The sequence below is a fragment of the Pyrus communis genome, chromosome 13 (assembly GCF_041283825.1).
Source record: "Pyrus communis isolate YQ-2024b chromosome 13, ASM4128382v1, whole genome shotgun sequence".
Taxonomy (NCBI): domain Eukaryota; kingdom Viridiplantae; phylum Streptophyta; class Magnoliopsida; order Rosales; family Rosaceae; genus Pyrus; species Pyrus communis.
This window is the reverse complement of record NC_142577.1, coordinates 17201799-17214009: the sequence shown is the minus strand read 5'-3', so window position 1 is coordinate 17214009 and position 12211 is coordinate 17201799. Positions and strand designations below refer to the sequence as shown.

Here is a 12211-nt window from a genome sequence, read left to right as displayed (position 1 = left end):
GATTTCCAAGGCATGCATTTTGCAATTGCATTTACAAAAAGAGTTTGCTTTTGAAAAATTAGTGAACTTTTTGCATAGCTTTTGAGTTGGTTGTAGTACAAATTAATTCATGTATCCTGTATTGCTAGCTATACAAAGCTACTATACATTTGGCGAAGGATTACATGAGAATTGTTCTTTTTCTATATGGATTAGACATTGCTTTAAGCTCAAGAATGTTTTCTTTAACAATATCAATAATATGTGTAAGCTTATTTAAAATCAATTCATGATTGATTACATCTTGAATGTTATTAACTTTTGTAAAATTCTAATTGAATACAATCGGATTTCTAAGGATTTTAGTTAACTATATTAAAATTCTGATTGAATACACTTTGAATTTCAAAGAATCACTTAAAATCCTAATTGAATACCCCTAGATTTATGAAAGGGTAAACTATCATTTGAACCCTTGAACTATTACTCTAGTTGAAATTGACTCCCTGAGCTATTATTTTTTTGGTAAATTAACTCTCTGAACTATTTGAAATAAGCCAATTGACCCCTTGTCGGTAGATTCCATCCACTATTTCGTCAAATTCAAAGGAAAATTAGTCTTTCCTTCAGCAATTCTTACTTATCAATTATAACCAACAGTGTAATGACATGTGGAAGCAAAATAATGTGTAATGACAATGTGAGATAGTCCGTTATGTAAACATTTGGTTTTTTATGTTTTCTCATTATGCTATATATTTTTGAATTATTATGTGTCATATGTCAAAATTTTATTGGTGGTTATAACTGACAATTAACAATTGTGATTGAAGTGTGCACATAACCTAAACCTTACATAGTGCTCAATGCTTCTAGATTCATACCCACTACCGGATTTAAGAAACTCTAGTGAGCCTATAACTAGAATATTAATCAAAGCCCAAGACCTAAACCTTGTATAGTGCTCAATGCTTCTAGAGTCCTACCCACTAATGCATTAAAGAAGCCCTAATTAGCTTATAACTAGAATATTAAAGCCCATAGGATTACTTCCTTTACAAAACTCCCTTATCGCCTTGGCAATTAAAACCAGGTATTACTATTACTTGAAGCACAAGGAATAGCTCACCAAATAGAACTCCAACTCTAGATTTTCTTGGATATAATTATGTAAACCAACTAGGGTTGGACTTTAGAGTTTAAATAGAAGATTATGTTCTTGTAAAAATACTTAACCTGCTGCTGTGATCAATATTGCTTTGTGCTGCTTGTCAATGCAGATTGCAGAATACCAATATTTTTCATTGTAAATACAATGCGTGGAGAGCTCACTTTAGGTTCTTTCTCACAATCAAGGATAATGGGTTATCAGTGTCATAAGCATCAAATTTTGGATAGAGTTTTGTTCTCGATCATCTCAAACCTATCTGAAACTTATAACATTGATAACCCCTTATCCTTGATTGTGAGGAAGAAGAAAATTTTTCTTTTTTTGGGTTTTTTTGTTTCGGTTTTTCCCTCATTTTTTCCTTAGTTGAAAGTCGAATCCCCTTTTTTCCCTCCCTTTATCTTCTTTTATGGTTTTCTTTTGGCTGCTTCAATCTTTGCTGCAGCTTTTTCCTTTAATCTCATCACAACCACTCATTTTCATGTCCAAAAGTGGAGGGCCGATAATTCATCACATCAGCTCATGCACAAGCCCGTGCGCATATAATTCATGCATAGGAGACAAAAATTGGTCTATACATTATATACGACTAGGAACATCATATGATATTAAGCCAGTTCAAAAGAAAACTCCAGGTCGATTTATTTTCTCCACAAGAAGATGCTTATACACTCTCCCTTACGTTTGACTTCTTTTTGCGAGTAACATACGTACAAAGCTTACTGGAGACATATATAGGATCTTATGCGTGATATGATACAACTAAAACAAAAATAAGAGAAACGATGGCAAACCTGAAGTACTTCCTGTTGAAAATCAATGTCAAAGTTAGGCAAGGAAAGTTAGGCAATGTTAGGTATGGTTGAATAAAAATTATTAGGTGCAATTAATGTGTTTTGTGTGGTAATAAATAATCTTAGTTTAATCATTTGGTTTGCTATAAATACCTAAGTTCTCAAGCATTGTAAATCATCCAAGGAAAAACAAAGCCTAGAGCTAAATAAGAAAAGCTTTGCTAATTAGTTTGTTTTGTGAGCTTTCTTTAAGAGTGCTCTATTTTCTTCTTCTTGGGATCATTAGAGTTATCTTGGATACTCTTCTTATTCAACAATTGGTATCAGAGCCAAGTCGGTCAGGGATCGTTCTTGGTAGAGTATTGGTTGTAAAATCTCTTGAAATTCCGAGTATGCTCTGTGGTTGCAGTTTTGACTGATCTTCCACATCAGAAAAGGTTTCTTGAGATTATTGTTGGGGTTATCACAAACCTTGAGAGGGAGCTTCTTTGTGTCGAGAGTAGTGTATTACTCTGCACGGTAATCACTCAAGCTTGTTCGGTGTAGTCAAAGTCTTGCCGATACGATGGGTGATCTTCAAGTTGTTGGAGGAATCAAGAAGCTCAACAACCAAAACTATAACACGTGGGCAACGTGTATAGAGTCTTACCTTCAAGGTCAAGACTTGTGGGAGGTTGTCGGTGGTAGTGAAGTTACACAACCGGCAGCGGAAGATGCTAACGGCGTCTTGCGAAAGTGGAAAATTAAAGCAGGCAAAGCGATGTTTGCTTTAAAGACCACAATTGAAGAAGAAATGTTGGAGCACATTCGGGATGCCAAAACGCCAAAGGAAGCATGGGACACTTTTGTTACACTCTTTTCGAAGAGGAACGATACAAAATTGCAACTTCTCGAGAATGAGCTGCTATCGATGGTACAACGCAACATGACGATTGCCCAGTACTTTCACAAGGTGAAGTCGATATGCCGCGAAATTTCAGAATTAGATCCAACAGCTCCTATTGGGGAAACCAGGATGAAGAGAATAATTATCCATGGTTTGAGACCCGAATATCGAGGGTTCATTGCCGCTATACAAGGATGGCCAACACAACCATCGCTTGTTGAGTTTGAAAATTTGCTTGCAAGTCAAGAAGCTATGGCCAAGCAAATGGGAGGAGTCTCACTGAAGAGTGAAGAGGAAGCGCTCTACACCAACAAAAGCAAAGGCACCTTCAAGCGGTACGCTGGTGGTGGATCTAAAAGAAATGGTGACAAGGAAAAAGGTCATCAAGGAGGAGGGAGTTCTTGGCCAGGGGGAGCTCCGAAGTATCACGACAACCGTGGTCAGTCCCAGAATAATAAAAGATTTGAGGGCAAGTGTTACAATTGTGGAAAGAATGGCCACATGGCGAAGGATTGTTGGTTCAAAAGGCCTGCAGAAAGTAACGTCGCCAACTTAGAGAAGAAAAGTGAAGATGATTGGGACGTCATTGCGTCTCTAGCCCTGGAGGAAGAATGGGATGCAGAAGCATCATCTTGTTGGTGCTCAGAAAATGAGGCGTTGCCCGACCCAAAAGATTTAGAAGATACATTGCAAGGGAAACTGGGAGACCAAGCTGCCCAAATCCAATCAAGTCCAGATGAGCCTGAAGATTTGCTTGCTGGAGACGATGTCGAGCAAGAAGTACCTAAGAGTCCTTGGCAAACAGGTGTGTACCAACAACCACAAGAAGTTAGACCTAGTGAAGTGGAAGTATCAACTCCACAAGCACAACTAAGAAGGTCAACAAGAGTACGAAAGCCAAATCCTAAATATGCCAATGCTGCCATAACTGATGGAGCACCAAAAGAACCTGAGGTGTTTGAAGAAGCATCACAGAGTTCTGAATGGATAAGAGCTATGGAAGAAGAAATCACTGCGCTTAAGCAAAATCAGACTCGGGATTTGGTGCCAAAGCCAAGGGATATGAAACCCATATTCTGCAAATGGGTGTACAAGATAAAACGTCGTCCTGATGGTTCAGTTAAAAGGTACAAGGCTCGGTTGGTGGCTCGAGGCTTCTCTCAGCAATACGGACTAGACTATGATGAAGCGTTTAGTCCAGTAGCAAAGCTTACAACCGTACGAGTCCTACTTGCACTTGCAGCTAACAAAAATTGGAATCTATACCAAATGGATGTGAAGAATGCTTTCTTGCATGGAGAGTTAGATCGGGAGATCTACATGATGCAGCGAATGGGCTTTGAAAGTAAAGTTCATCCCGAGTACGTGTGCAAGTTAAGGAAAGCACTCTACGGTTTGAAACAAGCACCAAGAGCATGGTACGGTAAGATTGCAGAGTTTCTAACACAAAGTGGTTATTCAGTAACACCTGCAGATTCTAGCTTGTTTGTCAAAGCCAATGAAGGAAAGCTAGCTATCGTGCTAGTGTATGTGGATGACTTAATCATAACCGGTGATGAAGAGTTTAGAGAATTTGGAGAAAAGCTGCAACAGAAGATGGGGGAGCATACTATCCAACCCCCATTCAAAGATAAATTTCATGCCGTGGGTTCCAATTGAGCCTAAGAAGGCTTCGTCCGGCTGCAAGACGTAAAAGAAAGCGCTACTTGGGAGGCAACCCAATGCACTGAATAAAACAAAGCTTGTTCATTAATTTTCGAGAAATTACAAATGTATCTAACAAAGAAAGAGAAAGGTGGAGCCTTCACAAGGGTTGTGTACGTGAGGCCCCACTACGTGGCAACACTCTCGGAGCAGGAGGCATCGGAGCAGGAGGCATCGGAGCAGAAGGCATCGGAGCAAGAGGCATAGGAGCGGGAGGCACCGAAGATAGATCATTCAAGGCCCCAATCCTTGGTGGAACGCTAGATGATCCAGGAAAGAGGTGCCTCTGGAAGAAAGCCGCAAACCTTTGTCGGTCATCAAGCTCATCAAGCTTCCTCTTCATGCCTGTCGAATAATTGTTGGCAAGCACGTGCAAACTTCGGTTCTCGTACTTAAGCTGTTTGTTCTCTTGTTTAAGACTCTCCACCTCCGCCATCAATGATTCAACCTGACGGGAGCGAGCAAGTAGGCGTTGGCCCATGTTTGACACAGAGCCAGCGCACTGAACACTGAGAGCCAGGGACTCTTGAACGGCCAACTCATCGGACCGTCCTGAAAGCAGCTGACTATCTTTGGCAGTGAGGAGGTTCCGAGCTACTATCGTAGCCGTTGTTGCATCCGTCATCACAGAGTCCTCATCTGTAAGAGGGCCATGAGAAGATAAGAAAGACGGGCACCATACCTTATCCTGACGCGGCGCAACAGGATCATTGCTTAGACTCAAATCTAAGCAAATGTTCGATGGGTTAGATGAGCTAGCCATTTTTCAAGAAGTTAAAAGAGAAGGGTTGGATGGAGTGAAATCTCGACGGGCCGGAGACGATTTCTGGACAATTTTCAAGTGTGCATGCTAGAGGTGATCGATCACCTCTATTAAAGGAGAGGCGTTCACCAATTCAGAAATGAAGAGACACCACTCTTCAAAACCGGAATTTCCGGCGTAAAGATCGCCATCTCGTCAGACGCAATCCCAGCTTTTCAGAAGACGCGTGGAAGGCGAGAAATCAGCTGCACACTTTTGCCGACAAGCGTGGGAGACAAAGCCGAAAGCTCCCGGTTTTTCAGAAAACGCGTGCCATTTTGTCAAAAGGCTCTGCAAGAAGAGATTGAGATGAGACAGGTCAAGACGAATGATCAAGTTGCGGACTTGTTCACAAAAAGTTTAAGTACAGGCAAGCTCGAAAATTTTCGCTGTCTGCTCAGCACAGTGCAAAGAATGAGAGCTGACATTGAGGGGGAGTGTTGAAAATCAATGTCAAAGTTAGGCAAGGAAAGTTAGGCAATGTTAGGTATGGTTGAATAAAAATTATTAGGTGCAATTAATGTGTTTTGTGTGGTAATAAATAATCTTAGTTTAATCATTTGGTTTGCTATAAATACCTAAGTTCTCAAGCATTGTAAATCATCCAAGGAAAAACAAAGCCTAGAGCTAAATAAGAAAAGCTTTGCTAATTAGTTTGTTTTGTGAGCTTTCTTTAAGAGTGCTCTATTTTCTTCTTCTTGGGATCATTAGAGTTATCTTGGATACTCTTCTTATTCAACACTTCCAGCGGCATCCATTGAATGAGTTTGAAGGAGGAAGAAACACCAATCCAATATCGAAGTCTTCTACAAGCTCCTAGCCTTATACAACCACTCATTGGGAAGTGTTTTGTTGTGTGTTTTACGGCTTGCAGGGGTCTGTATATTTATACTAGCTAAGAGACTAGGGCTACGCCCATAAAAGAGAACCAAATCCCACTTTCTTAGCCTACAAGTTAGGTCATAATTACATGATTATCAAGGACTCAATTAGCCTTATTTGAATTCTAAGACACACATTCCTAACGCAATATAAAGGGCTCAAATCACAATCTTAGCATTAATGTCTATTGTTTCATTCCTATTACATTGTAGACCATTTATTGGTTGATTTATATTGGATTGATACAACAGTTGCCGGACACAAAACTTAGATATTTTGCTTTGACAGCATGCTAGCTAACCTAGAATGTGAGAATCCAATCCAAATCCATTTCGCAATGGTATGAGATACTTTCATCTTTTGGTATGAGATGTCCATGATCTTTTAAGCTCTTATGCTAAACTTTCATCATTTGTCTCCTTTAAGCTTAAGTTTTGTAAAATGTGATTTCCATTAGAAAAGCATCCACAACCGAGTTGAACAATGTTCTTAACCAAGTTCAAACTAACCATAATTGTATGATTTATTTGTGTTAATTCGGATGCATAGTTCATCAGTTTTCTTGTTTATTTTCCTAGATATATCTCAGTTTCGACACACACACAGAGATTGTGTGATGGGAGGCTTTCTTTTTCCTAGTTTTTCTTAGCTTTATTGAGACAGGAGAGGCCCTTCCAACGATTTCAACTTTGATGAGACAGCAATCAATGAAGAGCCATGTAATTTTAATGATTGACAAGGAAAAAAAAAAAAGAGGAGAGAATCTTACTCCGCATCAAGCCCCAAAAGTTCTCTATATATAGTCATCGTTTCGTCTGTTTCTCATTGTCCCTAATGCATAAACATGGTAATTATCATAACAAAATTTACATTAGTTATTGCAGCAGACAAAGATTTCATCGGCTGTGGTGCATGCATGGTACACATATATTAAATATATTTATATACTGTTTCAAAAATATATAACTATGAGTGAAATAGACGGTACCGGTGTGCATACTGTGGGTAAACCCTGCCACTCAGGTTCTAGAACCTTTATAACAATCACAAACCATATTTAGCATTCCTGGGACTCACCTGATTGGCCAATGGGCCTTTTGCTAAATCTCTGAATTTTTGGTAGGATCTTTTGGCTCTGTGGGTTTTCTGATAGAACTTTCACTCCTTTTTTTTCCCACAAAATGCAAAGGAGAAATCTGGGTACACTCAGATTTCTTTTCTTTTGAGACATTGAGGGTGTGTAAACCAATGCATTCACTTAGTTTTGAAAATATATTTTATATTTATAAGTATCTGGTAACAACGTGTAAAGCAGTTTAGCAACTCGACCTACTACATATCAGCCAGCCATACCTATATGCAATGTAACATGAGCGCGTAAATGGAAAATTAATCTAGAGGTCAAGAAAGTACGGAAGATATATAGAAGCGGAAGGGGACCTTAATTTATTTGCAGATTAAAAATAATTTTATCTGTCACTAGTAATATGAACTATAATGATATTCTTGTTTAGTTGTAAGTGAGAAGAATAAGGCATGACTCATCTGAAGGTAAATTAAATACATAATTATAATTATTGACTTACTGTGTACCTCAGCCAATGTTTCTTGCAGTTGGTGTAGAATATTATTGCATATGGCTTTTACGGGAAAAAAGAAGACGTCAATGATTTTGAAGTTATAATGTTTCATTGAACTTTATGTGTAATGCTAAAGGGATCACATTTTTTACCCACATTTCAGTGAATCGTATTATAAGATAAGTTTAGTACGTATGTGTATTAATGTGTTATATGATTGATAAGGTTTGCTTTTACATTATGGATGTGATATTACACTTTCAGGGTATGACATATACGTAATGAATGTATTTAGTTACAAACATTCGATTAAAATGAACCACTTTTTTAAATGGTACCGTAAACTATAATTTGATGAATAACATTAAAGAAACACCTAAATCGTACCAAGCGTGCATGTATACAATTTAATAAAACAAGTAGTGGATGAGTCTCATAAATGACTAATGATGAACATTGGCTGAGAATTTTTGTAAATGAAGCAATAGTATTCATGCTTGTGAAATTAATGAGATCAGACTTGTATGCTCGTCCATTTCAACAAATTTTATACGTAACTGGAAATGGCATTTGCTTTTTTGGGAAATAATGCATCTACCCAAGTTTCCTTGGATATGCAAGGATGAGCTAGCTTGATAATTTTATAGGGTGCAACTTCACCAATAATTAAAAGGATCAGCTGATGATCAAAGATTAGTTTACCAATTAATTTAATTATATTGTGTATAATTTCTTTAGAGCTAACGCTCACAAATATTTGAGCTTGGGAATAAGTTAGTAATATATGAATACACGATTGGGAGCTTTTTTGCTGATCACCATAACTATAATGTCTGCTCACCATACACCTTATTATCTGCCACGTACGTGTTATTTCATTTAACTCTTGTTATTTTTTTTTTCGAATTTAGAAAAGAAACATTTAATATGAATGTTAAATAAAGTTAAATAAAATGACACATTGCAGATGATGAAGTGTATGGTGAGCATACACCATATATAATTTATAGTGGTGAGAAAAATGCTCCCAAACATGATTAGTACAATTAGGGGGCGTTTGTTTGCCCTCACTAAGTGAGGCTCGACTAGGTGTTAGTGTAGTCCCATATTTGTTAGAGGAAGGGACTAGCTTTAGTGGGATTAAACCTCACTTGTCTCGACTACGGGGCTCGGTAGATAGTCTTAGCGAGACCCCCCGAATACCATCGGATTGCTAAGACCCTTCTTTTCTCTCGCATTGTCCCGCTCGAGTCGTCGCTTTGCTCGACTCCTCACCCTGCTTGACAACCTCGTCGGACCATCCCGGGACCACCGCCGTGTCCTCGTAAATCATGGCTTCCTCTGCCACTTTCTCTTCTTAGTTGCTCCGCGCGTCATCTCTCCTCGCTTCGCTGCTCTCATTTACTTCTTCCTCACTTCCACAACCATCTTCAAAACCAGATCGCGTAGTTGTTCCCACTGCCTCACACATAAAAAAACCCAAAACATCCAACCTTAGAATTCGAAACAAAAAAAGGAAAAAAAAATTTACAAAATTGTTGTGCTTCTGAAACCCAGTCGCTCCATCAGTCGCACATCAGTCGTTCCAGCACCTCCAATATCCAAATTGCGCCATAGGCTCTGTTGATTGTATGATTTGTTCGTTTTGCTTGGCTGTGAGAGGATAAACTTTTGTCGACGGTGACTGGGATGAGCCCCAATACTTTCTGTACTAAGAGGGAGAAAAAGGAAGTGAAGATGTGAGGGAAAGTGAAGAGGGGGAGGTGTGTTTGTACAAAATTGTGAGAAAGAGAGGAAATGGGTTTAAGGAAGGGTATCAGTTATCTTCCAGAACTCAATGGCAGAAGCACGACTAAAAAAAATGTAATGGCAGAAGAAATTTTTATAATATAATAGTTAGTTTGTTATTTTTATAATTTGAAAGGGATTTTAGCAGCGGGCAGGTGCGTGATCTATTGGGATGGCGCGAGGGTCCTCTGAGTTCTCGCCATGTCGAGGGCCATCGACGACAACTATCTGAAGTCGTATGTGATATCAAAGCCGGAGGTGAAGGTCACGGATCGTGTGGCGAAGGATGAGTGTCTTATCCTTGCCAGTGACAGCCTCTGGGATGTGGTATTAAACGAAACCGCCTGCGACGTCATCTGCATGTGCTTGCTCGCGCAGAAGGCAGCGACTTCACAGTTGGCGTCGTCCTGCTGTGAAACAGTGGCGAGGTCAGATAAGGCGTGCTCTGACGCATCCATTTCGTTGACAAAATTGGCCTTGGCGAGGCATAGCAGCGACAATATCAACGTCGTCATCGTGGATTTGAGAAGACCGAGGAGGTTATGGAGCTCCTGCACTCCAGTCCAATGGTTCAAATTCATACCAAACTGAAATTGCACAATCCCTAATTCAAAAAATGGGAATACAAGGATTTGGACTACCGGGAGGCAAAGAGACCCAGGAGCAAAACCTATAGAGAGAGAGAGAGAGAGATCCAAAGACAAATGGGTGATTTTATTTTTGTGCTTTTCGAATGGGAATTGTTATTGGCACTCCAAAAATCTCATTCTACACTCCAAACTTTCTATGTTTGGAAAGAAAGATACACTTATAAGGAGTGTAGAATGAGATTTTTGGAGTATCAATAACATTTCCCTTTCGAATTGCTTATTAATATAAATGTTGAATTGCAAAGATTTATTTGGGAAAGTTTTGGATACGAAGTGGGGGTGGAAATCGGTTCGGGCCGATGGCCCATTTCTTCCAAGATTTGGACCTGCCCCGCCATGCTATTAACTTGGATCTGGCCCGCCCCGCCCTATGTTGAATTTTAAAATTTTGGACCCACCCTGTACTAGCCCCAAATCGCTTAGACCTGCCGCGATCCACGGGTCCAGGATCCATTTGCCCACCCGTAATTGCAACTGTATGCTCTCATGCATTCTGCATATGAGCTCTTAAATAGAGGGTACCCAAATTAATTAGGCATTTAATTAAGTGATAAAATTTGAGCATAACCTAACCAGTGAAGCAATTTTAATATGGATATGTGAAAGACACAAAGAAAAAGAGGGAGACGAAGGAAGGGCTTTGAATCAAATCACTCCAGAAAAGTACGTTGGAAGATGAGAATATTTTGGATTGATTTTATGGTGTATGTGACGAGAATCATATATATGACAATTCAAATCCAAAATCTAAGCAAGTTGATGATTCTGCTTCTGGATCCCAATATGGCAGCAATGATACTGGAGAACGATGATGCTTAATTAGGTTTTGGTTTTAGGTGTAATTAAGTTTTGGTTTGAGGGTAGTTAGGTCTATTTAAGTGAACTTTTGGCTATATTGGAATTTGTTTTATAAAAACTGATATTTATGAATTTGTGGGCTAAATTTTGGCTATTACTAATAAATACTCCTCCAAAACCCTTAAGCAAATTCCAAGGCAAATCCAACCCTTGCTTAGATGAAGGACTGGTCATATGGACCGCCCTACCTAATAACTCTGGGGTCCAAATTAATGGAAGAGAAGTGAAGAGAGATGATCACGTGCCCATTTTCATTCATGTTCACGTACCGTTCTCAGTAAAAGTCAGTCAGCTACTGGTATTTGTGTGATCGAGTATCTAACATTTACAAGATCGCATAGGAGATCACGCCATGTTGATATCATTGTATGAATTGTAGCTCTCCAAAGACTCACTCTTGATTTGCCTGCCTAAGAGAAACGGAACCGATCTGGGTTGGGCCAAATAAAGAACAAAAGTATCACCCAGATAGAACCACAACCCTCTAGGCCTTACTGTGCAAAGCCTTGGCCCATCTATTGAGTCCATCAAAACCGTCCTTTCTCACTAGGCATGCCTGCCATCAGTGCCATGGAGGATGGTCGAATATAAGATCTCAAATAGACGGGTGAATATTTTTAATTAGCTGAGATACAAAACTCTTGCACTATATACATCTGGATTCTTGTATCACAAATCAAAACTAATGCAGTTCAAAAAACATGTAATTAAACTCTAAATGAATATGTGTGATAAAAAAGAAGCTATATACTAACGTTAGGCAACCATGCACTCAACCGTGCAATTATATGTACAAGATCAAAGAGAAAGGAAAGAAGCAGAAGCTAACCCTAAACATCTTATTTGTTGTCTTCTTCGTTTTGGTTGTTATCACATTAAGAGCTTTTTGCGTCTATGGGTGGATTTCGTATTACATTTAATCACTTAATTATGTTGATCACTTGGTTTCTGTTTTTAATTTTTTATTTTATGAGGACTTGATCACTTCACTCCATCACTTGGAATTGGTTTCAAACTTCATAACTGTCTTTTCATATTTTGGTAATTATCTCAACTCACTTTGTCCTTTACAAGTCACATGACAAGGGCTAAAATCATCACTAAGATATACCAGAGGAAG

At 39.0% G+C, this 12211-nt stretch overlaps 1 long non-coding RNA gene across 1 annotated transcript; it reads left to right on the top strand.

Annotated features, from left to right (window-relative positions):
* Nucleotides 1–8844: 8844 nt before the first annotated feature.
* Nucleotides 8845–10257, top strand: LOC148691860 (uncharacterized). The gene is made up of 2 exons (XR_015955225.1): nt 8845–9658; nt 9729–10257. It is a non-coding gene; the product is annotated as an uncharacterized LOC148691860 (long non-coding RNA).
* The last annotated feature ends 1954 nt before the right edge of the window (nt 10258–12211 follow it).